Genomic DNA, 22,890 nt, shown 5'->3' on the forward strand with positions numbered 1-22,890 from the left:
CCATAAGAAACTCTTAAAAACTGAGAATAAACTGAGGGTTGATGGGAGGGTGGGAGGGAGGAGAGAGTAGGTGACGGGCATTGAGGAGGGCACCTGTTGGGATGAGCACTGGGTGTTGTATGGAAACCAATTTGACAATAAATTGCATATTAAAAAAATAAATAAAACAAAATAAAGACATTAATCCATAATTTCAAAAATGACAGTGAACTCTGACCAGAAAAAAAAATAAAGAAAAATAATTAACTTACATTATGGTCAAAAACTGCTAAAAACTAAAATATAGACTCATAAAAACCTCAAGAGGGAAGAAAGACACATTACCTTCAGTGGAACAAGAGAAATGTCTGACTTTTCAATAACACTATAGAAGCCAAAAGACAGTGAATAGACATCTTGAAAATGGTAAAAGAAAAAAAAAGCTTTCTCACTTAGAATTCTATATTTATTTAAAATATATTTTAAAAATAAAAATGATATACAAGTTTAAAAAAAAACTATCTGTCACCAAAAGACTTGCACTACAAGAAATACTAACGAAAGTTCTTTAACCTAAAAAAATTATCTCATATGGAAGCATGAAAGTGCAAGAATGAATTAGCAACATAGAATGAATGTATGTGAAAATGTGAGCAAAAACTGACTGTTTAAAACAACATGAATTTTAATGTTTTATGAGGTATATAATATATGAAGAAATAAAATACATGAGAATAATAGAATAAAGATGGACATTATAGATGAAATTCAACACCAGGTATCGTATGGAAGTGTTGAATCACTATACTGTCTACCTGAAACTAATATTACACTGTATGTTAACTAACTGGAATTTAATAAAGACAATAAAAACATAAAGTAAGCTCTTCCAGGGGTTTTTGTGTTGTTTGGGATATGGCAAAAATAACTACATATAGTAGATAATAAGAATATGTTGTGTAATTTTAGTGTAATCAGTAAAAAAAAGACTAATAGAAGAGGTTAGTGGATTAATGTGAAATTCTTTTTTTTTTTTAATTTTTTTTAACGTTTATTTATTTTTGAGACAGAGAGAGACAGAGCATGAACGGGGGAGGGTCACAGAGAGAGGGAGACACAGAATCTGAAGCAGGCTCCAGGCTCTGAGCTGTCAGCACAGAGCCCGACGCAGGGCTCGAACCCACGGACCGTGAGATCATGACCTGAGCTGAAGTCGGATGCTTAACCGACCGAGCCACCCAGGCGCCCCAATGTGAAATTCTTAATTAACACAAAAGAAGGGAGTAATGGAGGAATAAAGTAACAAAAACACTCTTGGCACAAATAGGAAAAACAGTGGAGCTAAGCCTATTTCATCAAAACTCACATTAAACAATATTTATCAATATCTGACATAGGTACAGAACATACTTTAAAATCATAACCTGTGTTAAATAGTCAAAAGCCCAGCAGCTATAAATAATTTTTTTAAATTAAGGTAGAAACAGATTTTAAAGTTTAGTTTCCATTCTCATGTTTATTTGTCATGTTCAATTTATTGTGTAAGTATGCTATATTATTATAAACAACAGGTGATATACTGGATGGATGGACTTGATATCACAGGAAATGTACTCACTCATGAAAGATAAGTGTTATATACATCTATTGGTATGTTAAGAATACTTTGTATTTTTCACATTTTGCTTTGACTTTTTTTCATGCTTATTTATCTTGAGACAGAAAGAGAAAGCAGAGAGAGAGAGTGAGAGAGAATCTCAGTAGGCTCCGCAATGTCAGTGTGGAGCTTGACTCAGGAGTCAGACCCACGAACCCTGAGACAAAATGAAGAGTCTGAAGCCTAACCGAGTGTGCCACCCAAGCACCCCGCTTTGACATTTTTATTACAGTTCAATAATTTTGTCGAGTAAACATTTGTGTATCAGTGAACATTTGTGCATCAGCATATTGTTACTGATCAAGTGACATAAACCACTCTGAGTCTGGTATCCCAGAAAGATAGTGTCTTAATGTGATATTGATATATCAGGGTTCGTGAATACAAGCAATACTGTGTGCAGTCAATCAACGTAGAGTTCCAGTCAATGACCCTGTTAGATTAAACCCATGAAACAAGCTTGGAAACTCTCCTTAGTCCTTAAGCAAAATGACCTTCATTGTTCAGTCAGTTCAGGTCTCCATCTGCCAGAACTTGAGACTTCTATGGGGCTCTCTGAGTTTATCTTCCTGATTCTTTTATATTTTAGGATAATTCTTTTCAAATCATCCCAGAAATACAAATTTATAACTTTTTATAATTATACTTATACAATTACACTTATATAATTGTTGTTGTATAATGCAGAATCCTTAATTATTAAATTGTGAATACTATGATCATTTTCCATCGGTGGGGAGATATGAAGGATAATGTAAGCAAAATGCAAAAAATAAAATAAGGGAAGCAAGACTTTGCAATGTTTAGAGACAAATTCTTTTATCAGCTTCTAAAATACAAACAGCTTGGTAAAATATGAACAGCTTCTATTCTGATAGCGTATTACTTCTCATTGCCTCAGCAAAACTATTTTTGAATCTACAAAGCTTTTGCCACTATCCTATTCATGGGAAATCTATCACAGTTCTGCAAATCACTCAAATTTTGTAGGAAATTATAATGCTGAAAATGATCACACAAGGCTCCATTTTAGCTTCATCCTAGTTCTGTTCTTGGGTATCAGAATATGCTGCAGGTGTTTAATCCTGAAACGACTCCGCACAATTTGTTTCTTATTACCAATGAAGTAGTCATTCCTTTTCAAAAGTCATCAATCTCATATTAGTGTTGATTGTATTTTACACACTTTTTATAGTTACCATACATTAAGAAGTTTGTGTTTCCAATTTTTTAAAGTCAGTATTTTTATATTTACTGCTAATATTTTAATAGTAAAATATTACATTTGGAATATATCCTAATTCTAAATCTATCTACCTTGAGATTAAACATTTTCACAATTTCCTAGAGGACAAAGTAAGGTAAGCAATTTGAGAGGCAGGAAAAATCTATTGAATGGAGTTAGAAATTGGTTCATAAAAAGGTAAATAGACTTAGGAAATGAGACACACATATTTTGTGCAAGTAACAGCTAATCTTGTTGCCCACGGCTTTGTGTCTAATTTTGGAATACCTTAGAAAGAAAAGCATACTTTTTTGTTGTTGTTTGACTGATTGATTTTGGGCCAGTAGCTACTTACTTCTATCAAAGTTAAATCTTAGTTAAACGTATCATTCGTGGGCATGTACTTCTAAATTTGCTTTTCAGCTAAGACAAATGCAAATTTTAAGATATAAGGAAAATCTTTCTCCAAACACTGCAAGGTTCCAATAACTTTATAAAATTGCGTTAAAATGAGTAAATTGACCCAGGAGGCCACTGAAGTAAAATTAACAATTAGAAGTTGGCATTTGAGATATTAGGAGATATTGAAATAGATTTATTTCATATAGGATATGCGACTCCTAAAATATTAATTAATTTCATGATTACTATGAAAGTTTTAGACAAACTATGTATTAGAATTAGATTTAAATCAGAAACTAATTAAGGTTTGTTATAATTATATGCATTCTTATGTAGATTCTCATTTATCTACCCAACCAGATTTCTGTTTTTATAATCCAGAGACAAAATTCACTAAAATTCCCATATGAGATCAGGATAGAGTCAAGCAAATACAGAGAAGCTTTGTTTCTTCCTCCTCCTCACCCTCTCTGATATGAAAAATTGGATGCTGAGAGAGTTCTACTTTTCTGAAAACTTTAAGGTGCGCGAAATCTTCTTGTCATTTTCTTGTAACTCCTGATGCTAGGTTGGTATTATCAGGAAGAGACCTATTTTGATGGTCATGCCTGTAGTACTTCTTGCATATTTATTTCTTAAATTAGTTGACTTAAACAACCATAAAAGGCCAAATGTATTTGAGCTATGGTTTCTCGGCAGTTCTAAAATTTATAACATATTTACCTCGGCTCATAAGACGCATTTGTAACTGGTCAGGTAATGTTTTGTGGGAAGAAAATCCAGGTACCAACTTTGGCTCAAACCAGAGTCAAGATGAGCAAGTCTTGGAAACAAGTTCTTCAGATCAGGTGGGCAAATTGGAAATATCTGAATTTGTAAATAATTTTATCAGTGTCGTGTAATTCTAAAGGGGGTGGGCTTCACAGTTAGGAATTAGCTCCAACCGTGCTACTTGTGTGCTTGTGCTAATTTCAGAGCAGCTCTCATTCTTAGTGTTCTCACGTTAAAATCCGTTTATTAATTTAGCAAGAAATTGATTACGCTCAAGCAAAAAGCAAAACATCATGCAGTGGGTGAAAACGAAGAAGTACGGTGGTACAGGAATATTAAAATAGGTATTTCATAATCCCCAAGGAAGGGTCAAGCAATAGGCCTCATGACTGTCTGGAAACAAGAACTTAGAAAGACATTAATAATAATGAACCCAAGACATGCCCTGTGTTATCTAGGGACACATGATCTCACAATTTCACTTTTCTCTGACTCTGCTCTGTTATTTGTTCTTTCTGCACGTTTTTTTTTTTTCCTGCCTGTCTTGTATAAGGTAGATTCACAGCACTCTCTAATTCTAGCATTCGTAATACAGTACACTTAACAATTTGCAAAATAATCTTCAACTATACTTAGTAGTTTTCTGTCAATAGTGATATGATAATGTAGCTTTGAAACCATTTTATAAGTATTGTATGAAAATATATGTGAGTGAGAATAAATGGAGGGGGGATTTATTATGAGGAATTAGATTGCATGATTATGGTAGCTGAGAAGTTTCATAATCTGCCATCTGCAGACTGGACACCCAAGAAAGCTGGTAGTATAATTCCACACTGAATCTGAAGGGGAGCTGATGGTGTAAATCCCAGTTGAAAAGCAAAAGACATGTCACAGCTCAACAGGCAGGCAGGCAGTCAAAATGGTGAGTTCTTCCTTTCTCCACTTTTTGTTCTATTTAGGCCCTCAAGAGATTGGATGATGCCCCTACTTTACTAAGTCTACAGATTCAAATGCTAATCTCATCTAGAAACATCCTCACTGACACAGGAAAAATAATGTTTAATCTAGCCAACCGCGTTGCAGTTATGTTGACACACAAAATTAAATATCATAACACCTCAATGAAGTCATAAAATTCGGCATCATTAATGGTGGGACAACCTAACAATATATGCTTTCTGTATGACACAATAAAAAACTATACTGCCTATAAAGTGCAATTTTTCTACTACGACATGTATCTTCATAAGGTAAATTAACATATTCAATTGGTAAATTGGGAAGTAATGTCAATAGAATATAGAAAGTATGATGGTTTGGGGTGCCTGGGTGGCTCAGTTGGTTAAACGTCCAACTTTGGCTCAGGTCATGATCTTACAGCTTATGGGTTTGAGCCCTGCGTCAGGCTCTGTGTTGACAGCTCAGAGCCTGGGGCCTGCTTCAGATTCTGTGTATCCCTCTCTCTCTCTGCCCCTCCCCCATTCACTCTCTGTCTCTTTCTCTCTGTCTCTCTCTCAAAAATAAATAAATATTTAAAAAAGAAAGTATGATATTTATTTATGAATTGTTTTTAATCAAGAAGAGCAGAAATAGAATTATTACCTGGCATAATATTGCCAGAGAAAACTGACTCAAAGAAGAAAAGATGTGCTGTGTTTAAGGCAGAAAGTTATCAACATGTGTAGAACCAGTCAATAACAGGTATAGGTATATTCAGAGGTAGGCCGAGGAATAGGATGGGACCTTATCACAATTAGCTACAATTATAAATATATTCTTTCTTGATTTCTTCTAAAAGCTTTATATTAATACTTTTCACATTTAGTACTGCAATTCATCTAGAATGAAATTTTGCATATGGTCTCATAGAAGTGTCTAAGTTTGTTATTTTTTTGTGTATGTATATGGTTTAGGTAGCATCACTATTGAAAAGACTGTGCTCTTTCCCTTGCTCTACAGTGTTCTCTTTGTCATAGACCTTCCTCTATATGTTCGTGGGTTTGTTCCTAAACCCTCTATGCTGTTTCTCTCGTCTAGTTTTCAATCTTTGTCCTTGTTGTACACTATTTAGTGAGGTGTTATAAGATGTTTAAGTAGTCTAGTAGTTTATGATTGCCAATTTCTACTTATTCAAGGCTATCCTGACTATTCCTACCCGTTGCATTTCCAGATAACTTTTAGAATTAGCTTGTCATTTTCTAACCCCTCCAAAACTGAAGAAAAAAAAACACTAGGATTTTTAGTGAGATCATATTATCTCTATATAAAGTTTGAGAATTGCCTTCTAGTCCATTAGACATAGGATAGCCCCAGTTATTTCGATCTTTCCTAATACTTGTCAGTGTTTTGTTATTTTCCGCATATAGTTCCCACATAACCTACATTAGATTGATGTGATTGTAAACAGTATTATTTGAAAAATTAATTCTTGTTTTTTCTAGTATATAACTACAATTAATTTTTATAGTAACTTCATGTCCAGTCCAGTGATGTAGCTCAATTCATTAATTCTAATAGTGTGAGTGTATTTTCTTTTGAACTTTCTATGGGAAAATCATGCTCTCTGTACATTCAGAGATTTTTATTTTGACATCATCATTATCATTTTATCATCATTTTATTACTATTATCATCATTATCATCATTTTATTACTATTTGGTTTATTGCACTGGGTAGGCCTTACAGGAAAATCTTGTGTTAATAGGTCATAGGAGCCATTCTTGTTTCACTCCATAAATCAGAATCTTTCATTTTATTACTAAAATTGTTTGTGTTTTTTTAAAAAATAGATGCCCATACCAGAATAAGAAAGTTCTGTTTTATTTCTAGTTTTCCATTATTTAAAATTATGAATGGGCTTTGAGATAATTATTGTAATTCTTTCATTCTTTTGTGTTAAATTAGAAAATTACATTGATTTATTTTAAAATTTAATCCATTCTTGAAGTCCTAGAATAAACATAGTTTTATGACATATTGTCTTTTTAATTAATTAATGGATTCCTTTAGATAATATTTTCTTTACAGTCTTTACATCTATTCATTAAAGATACTTGCATTTTAAGGTTTTGGTATCAAGTTAAGCTGGGCTCATAAAAAGAGTTTGAATATTCCTACTCTTGATTTATAGAAGTAACTATTTTGATTATATTTTTATTTATTTGTTTATTTAAACATTTTCACTTGAAGTTTTATCTTAAATATTTTATTAATTAAAATCAATTATAAACCCTAATTGGATTTTTATTTCTTCTTTCAATTTTGAGAAAGCTAAATTTTTCTAGGAATTTCATTTACATTTTCATATTTATTGGCATAAAAGCAGCTTAAATATCCTTTTCTCTTTTGGCCCCACAGTAGCTCTATGAAACAAATTACCTTAAGGATAATTGGCCTAAAAAAATTCATTGCCTTTTGTGCATTGACTAGGTGTCCAGTGAACTACATGAATTCATTAATTTTAGTGGCTTAAATAGAATTTGTTTGTATTATCTTTGTAATAACATGTTATCTACAAATAACAATAATTTTTTTTCTACCTCTCCAATCTTACACATCTGTTATCTATCTATCTACACTATTTACACTATCTATCATCTATCTATCTATCTATCTATCTATCTTTCTATCATCTATCTATCTACCTATCATCATATATCTATCATCTATATTGGTTTTGTTCTTTCTGCTTGTCAACTTGGCATAGTTCTTACAGTCTAAGCTGTACTTGAAGGGATCACATCCTTCATCGCCAGCTGTGTTAAGCTGGGCAGTTGTGCTGGTTTTGGCTGGGTCCCTCTCAACATATCTGGAGCCTCAGCTTTGTCTTTTGTGCTTATTCAGCTTTGCTCCACATGGTCTCCCATCTGTTCAAACTAGCTTGGGCTTGTTTATAAGGAGGACATAAGGGTCCAAAAGAAAGAGTGGAATCACAGAAGGCATCTTGAAATCTAGGCTTAGAACTCACATGCTATTGGGATGCTTGGGTGGCTCAGTGGGTTAAGCATCCAACTTCGGTCCAAGTCATGATCTCACAGCTTGTGAGTTCAAGCCCCACATCAGGTTTGTGCTGACAATCAGAGTCTAGACCCTACTTCAGCTTCTGTGTCTCCCTCTCTCTGCCCCTCCCCCACTCACACTCTGTTTCTCTCTCAAAAATAAATAATAAAACATTAAAAAAAAAAAAGAACTCACATGCTATCATTTTCTACCACATTTTATTAGCTAAGAAAATAATAAGACCCAGTTCAAAGAATGTAACCAACTGGGTGGCTCAGTTGGTTAAGCATCTGATCTTGATTGTGGCTCAGGTCATGATCTTACAGTTCATGAGTTCAAGCCCCACATCAGGCTCCCGGCTAACAGTATGGAGTCTGTTATAATTCTCCTCTCTTCCTCTCTCTCTGCTCCTCCTGTGCTCTCTTGCATTCTCTCCATAAAAATAAATTTAAAAATAAATAAAAATTAAAAAAAGAAGGCTGAAATATATTCAACCTGTCTATAGGAGGAGCTGAAAAGACAGATTTAAAAAAGAAAAGATAGAGGGAAAAATGGAAATAGAAGCCATTTTTACAATCAATCTGTTACTCTCCTATTTTTTTTTCATTGCCTTTACCACTGTAGTATTTTCACTTTTTTTCATTTTTGATATTAATTGTTCCTCTTTGTTCTGTTTCTTGGTTAATCTGTATAGGTTTCTCAATTATTAATCTTTTCAAAAAAATCAAAAATTGGCTTTGCTGATATTTTTCTTTCTCTTTTTTATTTCATTAATTTCCTTTCTTATCTTTATTATTTCCTTCATTCAGTTTTTTGGAGCAGTAATTAATTACCTGTTTCAACATTTTACAGAAATTCTTAAATAATTGACTTTGAATCATTTCTAAGTAATTGACTTTTAACTTTCCCTAACATATATGATTTCAAATATTTTTTACTTTGCAATGTGATCTATTATTTGAAAAATAAGCTATTATGGGAGTCTCTTTATTTCAAAATGTCTGGAGATTATCAATAAATTTTTATTATTCCTCTATAATTCTATTATTATCAACAACAACGTACGCATTTTCAACCTTTTGAGTTATTTTTTCCCCCAGCATATGATTCATTTTTTTTCTGTTTTCATGAGTATTTGAAAAGTATGTGCAGTAATCATTGTTGGCTGCAGTTTCTTACGTGTATCATTCGGTAAAATTTGTTCATCATTCTGCTCAAATATTCTAAACTCATACTGATTTTGGCTTTCTTTTTTCTTCCTGAAAACAGTATGCTACAATTACTACCAGGATTGTGGATTTACTTGTATCTCTTTTTTAAATCCATCCATTTTATTTTCAATTGTTAAGTATAAACAATTTTGGATAAGAACTAGTTATTAGATGATTTTAAGAAATTATTACTGATTTTCTAGGTATGAAAATGGCATATTTATCTAGGCTAAGATTATTATATTTAGAAGATGGAGAATGAATAATTTAAGGCAGAAGGCATCTGAAATTGAAACCTATTATCACTATTTCAGGAAATAAATTTTGTTTTTTATACACATATAGTTTTACAGCAAAAAAATTATCATTGCTAAGTCTAGGAGTTAGGTATATGGGTGTTATAGTACAATTGTTTTAAGATTTCTATATGTTTAAGGCTCTCATAATTAAGCATATTATAAAAATATTTAGAATGTTCTAAAAATATTTCTGAAGTTGTTTTTTAGATGCCTTATCATGCTGACTAGAGACAGAAAAGGATTCTTACAGTAGAATGGGGGTAAGTTTCTCTTTGTGTATTAATACTGGCACTTCAGTATGTATGTTAATCTTTTCCTCAAAAATCTGACTTAATGTATTCAGAAATAATCATCTAATCCATTTATCTCTGTATTATCAATCTATTTAGAATATTCTATGGCAGAAAGTATCTGTTTCCCCATATTACGCCCTTAGTCAACCTGTGTTGAGTGACTGCAGATGAAGATCTATGTTCCACAGTATGTTATTTTTTCAATTTAGGGCACTACAACTTGGTCAAATAGCAATTCTATGTACTCCACGTTTTTCTTTAAGGATCTCATTGCTTGCAATTCCACTCGAAGAATAAATACCAATATTGAGCCTTATTTAATTGCAGGGAACAGAAGCCTACTTAAGGTTTGATCAAGTAAAAGGAGGTTTATTATACAGCTATTAATGAAAAAGAGAGTGCTGATCAAAGCCTCAGAAAGAGAGGAAATTTAGGCAGTCATAACTTGTTAATAGGAGATTGCTTTTAGTTTCTTTTCTCTCTTGGTTTTTTATCATCTTATGTCCTCAACATCTTTGTCTCAGATTTATCAGGAGAGAGTTTCTGATTGAATCAGTCCAGTTGATGGATTGTTCTTTGGAGTAGGAGTCTTCCCCATCCATTCAGATGCTCTTAGGTGGGAGTGAGGGTATATGTCTCATATTTTAAATGGGAAAACCATAACTGTTGGTCAGAAAGATTCTTTCAGAAGAGGTTGTGGGCTGGGAAATAGTGATCACAACTTCAAGACATTCTGTCAACTCGAGCATTGTCAAGGCCCTCAGCAAACTGAGCCAGTTTTCAGCAATGATTCTAATTTATAAAAGTAAAAGGATTAGGTCTGCATGTGTGTGAATTCAGCTGATATTTTATAATAAATTATAACAGTTAAAAAAATCTTATCTTCTATGTTTTATAATCAGCTTTTTGGAAAAAGAGGCTTCCCTTAATACATTATTTTATTAATATTATATGAAACGCCTCAGACTTTCATCAAAGTATAACAAAATGTTTAGATAAACTAGCCAATTTTGTTGTTTTATGTTTATTTATTTACTTTTGAGAGAGAGAGAGAGAGAGAACAAGCAGGGGAGGGACAGAGAAAGAGAGGGAGACAGAATCTGAAGCAGACTCCAGGCTCAGCACTGTCAGCACAGAGTCCGATGCCGGGCTTGAACTCCCGAACTGTGAGATCATGACCTGAGCTGAAGTCAGACACTTAACCAACTGAGCCACCCACGCATCCATAAAATAGCCAATTTGTAATCGCAGCAGTGATAGAATCTGCTCTATTATTTGACCCATGGATCTGCCACAAGAAGCTCCTTGAATGTAGCGAAAGAGGGGAGAACAGATTTACATTTACATCTGTCTTCCTACAGAAATATGATGAAAGAAATTCCATACATTTTAAAGAGGTTTCCAATGGGTGCTCTCTGGTTGGACCCACCTGTCTCATAAAGGTATTTAATTCAACTTAACAAATATATACCTTTATAGCTTAAGAATACTAAGTTTTGGGGGGAGATTAACACAAAGTCAGTACCCTCATAGAACTTAAAGTATTTATGATAATAAGATACACATAAATTTTTGAGCAATGCTGTTACATGGTAATATTTCTGGTATAAACTATGTGAAAGAATAGTTTGGAGTAAGTGTTATTAAGGACATTTTCCAGGCAGGGTGTGTAATGACCTTGACAAATAGGTCAGTTTAGGATAAATGGAGAAGAAAAGGGAGATACAAGGACAATGGAGGAATATTATAAATAGAGTGTGATGAATTAAAGATTAGGCTACTAAAGACCAGAGGCTAGAATTGCTATAAGTTTACAAGAAATCTTTGGAGAAGGGAAGGGGAACATATCCTCCCCACTCTGATTTTATGGAGGAAGTTGTGTTTTGTGGAATTAGGACTGGAAAATTATTCTGAACAAGTCTGGTGAATTTGAAAAAGATGTTTCATTTCTTTGTTAATCTAACTGAATTTTTAATGACTCAGGAAGATGTGAGTGTCATTTTTGTGACTCAATATTATCTATTTTCATAAGTACCATCCAAACACTGAAACAAACACAAAGACAAACGATGAATTGTTTGCTGCTTCTTGGCAGTAGCATAGTAAATGGTTTTACTAAACTCGATGTTCATTGTTTTTCAAATATTGTAATTAAAGTCTGACAAAAATTCTATTAAGTAATTTTTTTCATTAAAGACACACATTTTAATTTGAAGTACCAAGGATACGTTTGACTATTTTTCCTAGGAATCACTCAAAACCCTGATATTTTTTTCCCATAGATTGGAAGTTCATGTAATAATACAATATGTCATTTATTGTTATAGCTTATCATCGAAAAATAATTCTTACCTTTTTCTCCCACTAGCTCCTTAGAACTCGCACATTTTAAAAAGCTATCTTCCGCATTTTTATTTTTCAAAAGTAGTTAGTGATATCTTCCTGTAGGGTTATAGTAAGAATTAAATGAGATATTGCAATAGGTCTATCTATTTTTTTTAAGTTTATTTATTTATTTTGAAAAAGAGAGAGAGAGAGGGCAGGGAAGGGGCAGAGAGAGAATCCCAAGAAGGCTCTGTGCTGTCAGCACGGAACCTGATATGGGGCTCCATCCCACTAACCAAGAGATCATGACCTGAGCCTAAATCAAGAGTCAGATGTTTAACCAACTGAGCCACCCAGGTGCCCCAATATTAAAATAGATTTAAATGTGTGAAGCTGAGTAGGAGCAGCTGCAATAATCTAAGTAACAGTCTGATACCAAGGTATATTCATAGCAATTTAACACTGTTAATGGCCTGTCAAACATGGGAAACAGCATCATGTAGTATCACTACATTGTAAATATGATACCTTTTTACTCCTCTCTTTAGACGTTATTTCACCTTTATCCTTCATTCCTTATAATCAATATCAATACTCTTTCTTGATATATCTCTTTTTTCTCCAGCCAACTATTATTCTCTACAAACAGTCCTTCAATATGCAGAAAATAAGCATTTAAATGCTAAGTTTTATGTAATTCATAGTATATATAAGTTCTCTGTTGTGACTTGAAGATGTGAGTTGGTCTTTAAGAATTCTGAACAAAGAAGCACCTGGGTGGCTCAGTCATTTAAGTGTCCAACTCTTGGTTTCAGCTCAGGTCATGATCTCATGGTTGGGTTCATACGTTTGAGCCCTGTGTCCAGCTCTGTGCTGATAGTACAGTGCCTGCTTAGGATTCTCTCTCACCCTCTGTCCTTTCCCCACTTGTGCATGCCCTCTCTCTTTCTTTCTCTCTCTCTCTCAAAGAAAAATTCTGAACAACTTGCGGGGCTTGGGGAGCTCAGTCAGTTGAACATCCAACCCTTGATTTCAGCTCAGGTTGTGATCTCAATGGTCTGTGGGATTGAGGTGCTAGGTATTCTCTCTCTCTCTCTCTTTCTCTCTCAAAATAATAAACTTAAAAAATAATTCTGAACAAATTGAGAAGTAAATGTAGCTTCAGAAATGGCCCTAAATATCAACTGCTTTTTTGGATTGGAGAATGAGATAAGTCACTACTGCTACCAAGAGGAAGGGTTAAAGCTTATAAGAGCTGGAGGGAAAGTGGAAATATTTTATCCATATGCCCCTGGAACAGCAGAGGTTATTGAGAGAAATTTCTTTCTCCTGGACCAAAGAAAGAATGCAGAAGATAAAAAAGGACATGTCCTTCTACACCATGCTACCTGTTCACCATTGGGAAATAAGATATATGTACAGTTTCTTAGTGATCAAGAGAATATTTATACCAAAGGTGATGTTAACAAATATTCCTCTGAGGTTTGAAAATGCATGATTCTTCTACATACCTGTGATACTTCTACTTCGACCTTCTGTCTCATACCAATATTAATGTTTTCAGCAAAATTTCAGTCTCTATACTATTTTAATAGATTGCTGTTCCTGAAACTCTAAGAGACTACTGTTTTAAGTGAATCCATAAATTTCTTCTTTTATTCTAAGACCTGACAATTCTTTCCTTGAGAATAGCCTAAGGAGTCCCATTACAGCAAAACTTGTGAATGTCCTTAGATCTTATTGAGCAGTCCTTAAATTAGAACATCTTCATGATTCGTTAAACAAAGCTCTTCTTTTTATTTGAATGTGGGGCATTTTCTGGAGATTTAGCATAGAGATTTTATTGAGAAATAAGCCTATATTATTGTGAACACATTCATAAGGCTAATATTTTACAAAATAAATTCTCTCTGTATTTCACTCCCCTTCTTTCTAGTTCATGTGACTTACCCTTTTTTTAGATACCCATGATTCATCATCAATTTAGGTTATATTCTTTATACACTGAAGATAAAGCTAACAACATAACATGCTTAATTTACTGTTGGTGATTGTATCTGATAAAATGACTTTAGCTACATGTCGTGCAAACTGATTAAAACTGGCTCCAACAATCAAAAAATTTATTTTTGTCTAAAGATAGGATAAATTTCAGGGCCAGTTGATTTCAGTTTCCTGTTTCCACGTGTGTGTGTGTGTGTGTGTGTGTTATCCTAATCGTACATGTTGGCTCCAACCTCAGGCAGCATTTCTTAAGGTAGTGCCAGCTTTCCCACTGGCATTCTTCAGCATGCAAAGAAAGAGATGCATGCTTTTGTCCTAATAGTGCCAGGAAAAGTCTCAAGATTTACTACAACCGGAATGTTCAGATCACATATAACCTGATGCTAGTCATGGGAATAAAATACATTAATTAATTTAAGCCTAACTCAGGAATTAGGTGTGTGGTTGGTTATACCCAAAGCTTAGCTATAGCTAAAACTTACATGTGTTAACCAGATTGCAATATTTATTACTAAAGGGAAGAAACTGCATAAGTGATCAACTTGCTCACTACAATGATCCTTTTATGAAACATAACTTTTGTCCCGTGTATTTTTTTTTTTTTTTTTTATGATCAAGAACAGTTTCATTCTACATCATGTAACTTTTCACATCAGGAGAACTTTTTCCCCTTCGCAAATCTTACAAGTACATATCTAGTTAAATATCATGATTCTTAACATCCTATTTAAACCCTGGGACTAATTATCTCAGAGGTGATCCATTAGATGATTAAGGACAACATTTAGGTTATTAAGATCTATTGATTATTTGTCTAATTTATTCACAGGGATGGTGTTTCTAATCATTGCAATCAGAATGCGCTTACACATACTTTCTAAAACTGTGTTTTAAAAGTAATATTTTATAATCATGCTTCAAATATTCTGAGGTTTGCATTCTTGGAAAATCACTGTATGCTCAAGTGAGGGATATCAGATATAATGATCCCATAGAAATAATTTTGTAAGGGAAAGTTATCTTGTTATATTGCAGATCAAAGGTCTGTGCATTTTTAGTTTTATTTTGTTTTAAAAATGGCTACAAACAAACCATTTTATCAATTTTTAAATCAAATAAAAATATATTTCTAATATAAATAGTGTGTTTTTCAGTGGGTTTGCTGAATTGGGCAACATTGTGCCCAAGTACATAAAATTTCATAAATTCTGATAGGATTCTAGATTTTTTTTTTACTTTAGGAAATTAAAAGTAGAAAAAAACATTAATCAGGAACATAGGATGTAATGGCTCCTTTGAAACAATTCTAACAGGAAGCTTTAAGCTATTTTTAGGAATATTAAGGACGACTGCTGGATTTTGTTTGAATATTTACTTGGTTGTTTGTTTGGAAGTTGGTTCATGAATGTTTATTTTGATAACTTGTATTGATCACTGTAATATTTTCCGCAGCAAAATAAGCTTAGATTCCTCTCTATTTGACATTGTATCTATTTCTTCATGATTGGGTAACGTAATTGTGTTATATCTAAACTGTTTCAGAAAATTTATATGCGCTTAAAGTACAGCGTTAGGCTATCATTGCCAATACTTAATGATCTATTTTTATTTTTCTAGCTTGATTGATTGATTGTACTTGGAAAGAAGAGATTGTAGAGTTTGGAGGGAACACAGATGTTCCCATCCAATTATTTATTCATGGGGAATTCCTCTTCTGCAGGATTGTCAATGCTGTCCGTGAGAGATGTTAGGCAGATACCCAATGCAGGCTAGCTGAGGCCAATACAGGGGTTTTGATCAGCTCACAGAACCAAGAAAGTCAGGAATGGAGCTGGGCCAATGCAGGAATGGAAATCAAAAGCATTCCTTGTTCAGATTCTCCGAGTGCTTGTCTCATTTTTTTCTCTTCTAAATATGCTTTCTCCCTGTGCTACTGCCAACTTTAAGGTTTAATCAGTTTAGCTCCAGATTTCAGAAAAAGAGGGCTTTTCTCTCTCTCTCCATATATAAAACAGCAGGCAGTGAGGTCCAAATAGTCAGACATGGGTCATGAGTTTGCAGTCTGGACTCATGAAATAACCTACCATATCAATGTAATACAAGCCTAAGTCTCTTGTGTATAATCCTGTGTCTAAGGAGAAATGGAGAACTATGATTGGACTCCCTCCATCAAATTTATATGGAGCAGGAGAGAAGAAGAACTTTATGAAATGAAGGTGACCATAACAAGAAGAAAGCATAAAGAGATGATGGACAAATAGAAATAGTAAGTACCAAATGCCTACCTACGGTAGGCATAATGGCCCTAAAAGATATCCACACCCTAATCCTTGGAGTTTATGAGTGTTACCTTATGGGACAAAAAATGACTTTGTAGATATGATTAAGTTGATAATTTTGACATGGGGAGATTATCCCAAAGAGGGCCTAAAAGCAATCACATGTATTCTTATATGAGAGAGCCAGAGAGCAATTTGACATATGATGGGCAAGAAAAGATATTGCACTACAAGGGTAGAGATTAGAGTAATGGGACCATAAGCCAGGAAATGCGGGAATCCACTAAACCTGGCAGAGGCAAGGAATGGATTCTCCTCCCAGGTCCTCGAGAATGAAGGCCTACCCAACATCTTGAATTGTGGCCAGGGATACTGATTTAGGAGCTCTGGCCTCCAGAAATGTGAGAGAATAAAATTATTTTATTTCAAGTCACCAAGTTGTTGGTCATTGACACAGCAGTCACAGGAAACTAAAACAACACCTAGCAGATTGATATTTACCTGATTGTAATTATTACTCATTGATGAGTCTTGATTGGATGTCTCAACAACCAAAAATTGGTTAAACTGCTTTTCTTTCTTCTTGGTCCTTCTGGAAGTTTTTCAAAATAACTCTCCTGGATTTTCTTTTTGAGGCTACATGTATAATCCTGATCACTCAGCTTCCTTCCACTATACTATATTGCCTCAAATCCTTTTAGGAAGGAAATATGGATGATAAGAAAGACCATGCCTATTTTAATGAAGATAAATAGGTTCAATGCTAGCTTCAAACTTCTCAGTTGTTTGATTTGTACATATTAACTAACTTCTTTGATGTTTACATATGCACATATTAATGGCACACTTACATAGGAAATTTGGCATACTGTAGGTACTAAAAACACTCTTAGTTACATTTGTCAATTCACCATCACCTTCCTGTCCATGCACATGGAGAGATATCTCCTATTGTTAATGGTCAACATCTCTCTTAAAATATTGCACCAATTATCAGTGAATAATAGCTAGGCACAATAAACCATATGTGGGACTAGTTAGCACATTATTTCCCATTATCTGGAATACATACACACAAATTATTGATTATAAAGTATTTCAATTGATCATAAAACAATACTACAGGTACTGATTGTGACATTGTGATTTATAAATAAAAAATACACATATTTGGTCATCCAGGTGACCAAAATATATTTCTTATATATATTTGTCTTCATCCATGGCTCCTGGCTCATATCTTCCTAAACAAACACTTGAAGTTTTGGTAAGTGTTAAGAGTGATAAAGGTGTCTTTTGTTATGTTGACAAAGTGACTTTTGGAAATCACCTAAGGAGGGTTGCTGGTTGCCTGTGGAGCCAACCTATGATTAGAAGGTTGGAATTTTAGTCTCACCCCTTGGACTTTAGGGAGGGGATAGGGACTAGAGATTAAGTTCAATCACCAATTGCCAATGATTTGATCAATCATTCCTGTGTAAGAAGCTTCCATAATAAAGCCAAAAAAAAAAAAAAAAAGGGTTCAGAGAGCTTCCAGGTTGGTGAACACAGTGGAGAGGCTGGGAGAGTGTTGTGCTTGCTCACAGAGCATGGAAGTTCCGAGCCCTTTCCCCATACACTACTCTATTTGTGTTTTCCATCTGGCTGTTTCTGAATTATATCCTTTTATAAGAAACCAGTAATCTAGTAAGTAAAATGTTTCCCTGAGTTCTGTGAACCACTCTAGCAAATCAATTGAACCCAAGGAGGGAGTCGTGGGAACCTTTGGTTTATAGCTAGTTGGTCAGAAGTACAGGTTAACATCCAGACTTGTGTATGACATCTGAACTCCAAGGAGGAGGTCATGGGAACCTCTGATCTATAGCTAGTTGGTCAAAAGTATAGGTAACAACCTGAGTTTGTGACTGGCATCTGAATGTATGTGTGTGAATCTTGTGAGACTGAACCTTTAACCTGTGGAATCTGATGCTATCTGCCAGAGACAGTGCCAGAATTGAGTTGAATTCTCAGACACCCTGCTGGTGTTTGAGAATTGCTTGTTGGTGTGGGAGAATTCCATACATACACACACATTGAAATTGGGTGCAGGAACCTTTCATTTTACTAATATACCCCAAACCACAATAAAATAGATATTAACGTTGGCCATTATTGTTTCATGAAAAGAAATCAAATTTGACAGGTTTATTAAAGTTCATCTTTACCACCCCTACTCACTTTCTTAATCTCTACAGGGAAAGACTCACCTGAAACCAGCATATTTCAATCTGATATATGTTTTGGTCACTTGGCAGATATAAATGCATTCATACACATTATGTTATTGCTTTGTACGGTTTAAAAATACAGAAATGGTGTAATGTATGTACTACTTTATAATTTCCTTTTAACACCTAAAAATATTTTAAAGATTTATCCATGCTGAATAATGCAGAATTAGTTCATTTAATTATTCTTTATTATTCAACTGTTTGTTAAATGCATATATTCAAATCATTCATTTATACATTCCCTTGCTGAGGAATAATTAGGCTGCTTCCTCTTTCCCCTATTACAGTCATGCAATTAACGTGCTTAAATATGTTTTCTTGTAGTGTTTCCTGTGAACCCATGAGTGTAAATTATTAAATAATGAGGGATATGAGCATTTATAATTTTATTACATATTATCAGATTTCTTTGCAAATGAATTGCTCTACTGACAGCTATGCAAGAGAGATTCTATTTTCCCTCAACTTCATCAACACGTGGTGTTTTCAAAATTCTTATTTGTGATCCTATGATTTTAATGATACCTTAGAATTCTAATTTGCATTTTCTGGTTTTTGTGTGAAATTAAATTGACAAAATGTTTAATGTTGTCAGTGTTAATTGCCTTTTCATACTTTTGCTCATTTTTTTTTTGATAGGGAGTTTTTTGTTTTGTTTTGTTTTGTTTTGTTTAATTTTGTTTTAACTTAATAGATTTAGAGGAGTTTCACATTCTCTAAATTTTGAATTTTCATTAAATTATATATGATGCGGGGCGCCTGGGTGGCTCAGTCGGTTAAGCGTCCGACTTCAGCCAGGTCACGATCTCGCGGTCCGTGAGTTCGAGCCCCGCGTCAGGCTCTGGGCTGATGGCTCAGAGCCTGGAGCCTGCTTCCGATTCTGTGTCTCCCTCTCTCTCTGCCCCTCCCCCGTTCATGCTCTGTCTCTCTCTGTCCCAAAAATAAATAAAAAACGTTGAAAAAAAAATTATATATGTTGCAAATATTTTCTCCAAGGCTTTCCCTTGTTTGTCATTTGGTTGATGGTTGTTTTTGTTTTCATGATTTTTTATGATATAAAAACTTAAATTTCAATGTTATCAAATTTAATGACCTTATCTGATTACATAAAAATATCTTATACATTATATTGTAATAATATTCATATTTACATCTTTAACCATTTGGCATTTAATGTATAGGTATGAGGTATGAGTTAGGATCCAATTTAAATGTTTCCATATAGATCGCAAGTCATTCCATTCTTTCTCCATTGTTTGTAAGGTATGTGTATATATATATATATATATATATATATATAGTCTATTTCATATGTATGTCTATTTCCAGATTCTCTCATTTGTTACATTGCCTCAGCTTTTTATAGCATTCTTAAAATTAGTCTTATTTTATTGTGAATTTTATGTGTTTTTGGATAACTCTTCAAAGTTAGCTGGGCTGTTCTTGGACCTTAAGTCTCACATATACATTTTAGCATAGCTTTACAAGTTCAGAAAATATGTTGGGATTTTAATTGAAACTATTTTATATTTAATTTCATATTTAACTTGGGCAAGATGACATCTTTATAATTTGGGTCTTCTGATCCTGAATATGCTATAATCTATCCATTTATTTGCCCTCTTTTATGTCTTCCAATAAAGTTTTATATTTTTTTCCGTAGAGAATTTGTACTTCTTTGGTTGGATTAATTCCCAGAAATCTTATGATTTGGGTTGATTTCATGAATGCTAGATTTATTAGGCTACATTTCTTAATTATTTTCTTGTGGCAAAGTAATGCTATTGATTTCAGAAATTGTTCTCATTTCCATAAAACATAATTAACTATGTAGCCTATCAATTAGGAATAATTATAGCTTTTTCCTCATTCACTTCAGAGACATTCTTGTCTTGTACTGAATAGGATCTCCTGTACAATATGTATAGATACAAAGATCATGAACTTTCTTCTCTTGCTTCTGATTTTAAAGATGATGCCTCCAGAAATACAAGAGTAAGAACATTTTCTATATTATCACTGTTATTATTATTATTTAAAAAAAATTAATGTTTATTTTTAAGGGAGAGAGATAGAGACAGTGCGAGCAGGGGAGGTGTAGAAAGAGGGAGTCACAGAATCTGAAGCAGGCTCCAGGCTGTCAGCACAGAGCCCAATGTGGGACTCAAACTCACAAACTGTGAGATCATGACCCGAGCTGAAGCAGACGCTTAACCAACTGAGCCACTCAGGCACGCCTGTTATTATTATTTTAATTTGAGAGTGAAAGAAAGAGAGCAGGGGAGAGAGGGAGAGGGAGAGACTTTTAAGAGGCTTCATGCTCAGTACAGAGCCCAATGTAGGGCTCGATCCCACAACCCTGAGATCATGACCTAAGCCCAAATCAGGAGTCATGCACTCAACTGACTGAGCCTCCAAGACACCCCTATTTTCTATATTTTCATTGTTAGTTACAAATATCAAGTTAAAGAAGTTTGTTCTTGTAGTTTGCTATTGGTAGTTTTCTTTTAAATAGATGATATGTTTTTTCTGCATTTAGTGAAATTACCTTTGGTTTTCTTTGTTAATCTGTTAATATGTTGACTAATATTAATTAAGTGTCTAATATTCAATACCTGAATTGGGGAAATGAATCCAGAAGTCTGGAAACATGCCTTTGCTTGTACTAATTTTGCATAGTTTTGCATCATGGACAGCTAAGCTGACCAACCATCCCAGTTCTCCTGGGACTGTCCTAATTTAGTACCAAAAGTCCTGCATCCTGGAAAACTCCTTCCTGGAACCCAAAAAGTCTCATTTTCCAGTGGTAAGTGTGGAAGTTTGGGCGAAAAGTATAAAAGTCAGATAACAACCAAATAATAGATACTGAAAGCAACGTCGTTTTTAGTATTAAATGGATACAGCAGGCATGGTTGCCTTCCACTGTCCCTCCTGCTAGTTGTCCCTGACCGCTGATATTGGCAGTCACAATTTGTAGCTCCTGATAATGGATCATCCAATGTTGCCATCACTTGATTGATGCAAAGTGATTGTGTAACTCAAGTGTGTTGTATTTGTAAACATTAATAATTTGCCTTTGATTTTTTATGTGGATAAACCATTGTGCCTTGTATCAAGATACCATTAGTTGAGTTTCAAACATTGTGAATATTGTGATTGGCTTTTCCAAGAGTTCAGATGATGAAAATGAGAAAAATTTTATATTAACATCAGAATTAATTAGAACTGAATGGAAAAAAAGGACTAAACAACTGTATAATTTGGTGACACATAAAACAAGGACACAGGAACTATGTAGCCAAACAAATCACATTGTAAAATATGCAGAAATTAATTTGAGGGTGGGCATGGGGGAGGAAGCCCATATGAAAACTGAATTTCATAAGTCAAAAGCAGCCAAATACTTGTAAGTCAATTATGGTATTTTTTATCTCCCAAAAACACTAATGCTCAAAAATTATGGTTACTGTGTTAGCCTAGGCAGATAACATGCAAAAACATACGTGACCATATCTATCCCTTGTTTGCTCAATGACAATGAGTATATCACATTTCCTGATACAGAGGTTGCAACTAAAATATGTTGTGCTTTTTTATTTTTTATTTTTTTTAATTTTTTTTTTCAACATTTATTTATTTTTGGGACAGAGAGAGACAGAGCATGAACGGGGGAGGGGCAAAGAGAGAGGGAGACACAGAATCCGAAACAGGCTCCAGGCTCTGAGCTATCAGCCCAGAGCCCGACGCGGGGCTCGAACTCACGGACCGCGAGATCGTGACCTGGCTGAAGTCCGACGCTTAACCGACTGCTCCACCCAGGCGCCCCTGTTGTGCTTTTTTAAAAAAAATAAGAAAATGTTCCTTACAGGGTAGTGCTGCTTCTGTTAGATCCTACTAATGATCATACTTATATCAAGGTAATAAGTCAAATCATGGCAACAAAAACAATGGTAATGACACAAAATATTCCTCCTGGTTCCTAGATACTCTAATTTCTGAAATGAAGGTTCGAATGGTCTGCTTAATTTTCATGAAAATTTTAATGAAATCATAGAAACTACAAGAGAATACATTGCTGATATCTCATCGAAATACAAACCAGGCCATGCTTATCTGTCTGCTTATTCAGCAGAAAGTGTAAATATAAAATTTGGCAAATTCCATTCATCTGT

Source organism: Herpailurus yagouaroundi, unplaced genomic scaffold, assembly GCF_014898765.1.
Source record: "Herpailurus yagouaroundi ecotype Mexico unplaced genomic scaffold, PumYag 139, whole genome shotgun sequence".
In the NCBI taxonomy this organism is placed as follows: domain Eukaryota; kingdom Metazoa; phylum Chordata; class Mammalia; order Carnivora; family Felidae; genus Herpailurus; species Herpailurus yagouaroundi.